The sequence below is a fragment of the Phytophthora infestans genome, genomic scaffold (genome assembly GCF_000142945.1).
Source record: "Phytophthora infestans T30-4 supercont1.15 genomic scaffold, whole genome shotgun sequence".
In the NCBI taxonomy this organism is placed as follows: Eukaryota; Oomycota; class Peronosporomycetes; order Peronosporales; family Peronosporaceae; genus Phytophthora; species Phytophthora infestans.
The window spans coordinates 2,161,592-2,162,415 of NW_003303744.1; positions in this window are offsets into that span (position 1 = coordinate 2,161,592).

The window sequence follows — 824 nt, forward strand, 5'->3', positions numbered from 1 at the left end:
AATCATCAAGCTGCTTGTGTACGTGTTAAGCGTTGCGGCGGCGCTTTGGCGCGCTTGGAGACGGTGATGGCGCTGCTGTTTTGAAGTCTTCGTCCGTGAGCTGCGTGAGCTGCTTGTGCAGCAACTTGTACCAGTCCACGCGTTTCATTGGGGCGACGCCGTCGAGGCGACAGGCCTCCTTGTGTGTGATGTACGCGTTTACAAGCGCTAGGTCAAACAGACCTAAGAATAGACCCTTATAGTACTTTCGGAACCTGAAAGAAGTCTGGACGGAGAACGTTTGAAGGCGGAGCTGATCATGCACATCAACTCCGCCCAATCAGCGCTGGTAATCGGTCACCAGTTTGGGACAGCTGGACGTCGACTGCCCCACCGTCTTCAGGTTTCTCTTGATGGTATCTTCGGCCATTGACGCCCCAGTGGCCAGGTAGTGCACCGGCTTGCGGTCCCACCAGTGGCATGCAACCATGGTGGGCACCGCAACCGACCTTTAGTACGTGAATGACCCGCGCTCTACTGTGGTTGGTCGTGTTTTATTTCGCTCAACGACGTGCTTGTCGAATCCCAGCCTTGACGTCATGATTGTTCCAATCATGTAGACCGACATCGAAAGTAGTTGAATGGCGAGAGCAACGGAGGTGTAGAATCTGTCGACAACAATGACACGAAATCCGGGGTCGTTCTCATCCAACACAGCCTTCAAATTTCGAATTACAGCGGCTGCTCCTGTCTTGTGGTCAAACGCCTGACTTGCACTTTCATGGTTTTGGACGCTTTCCTACCTATATCTCCGAATCTAAAGTCCAAGGTTAAAAGCTTGAATA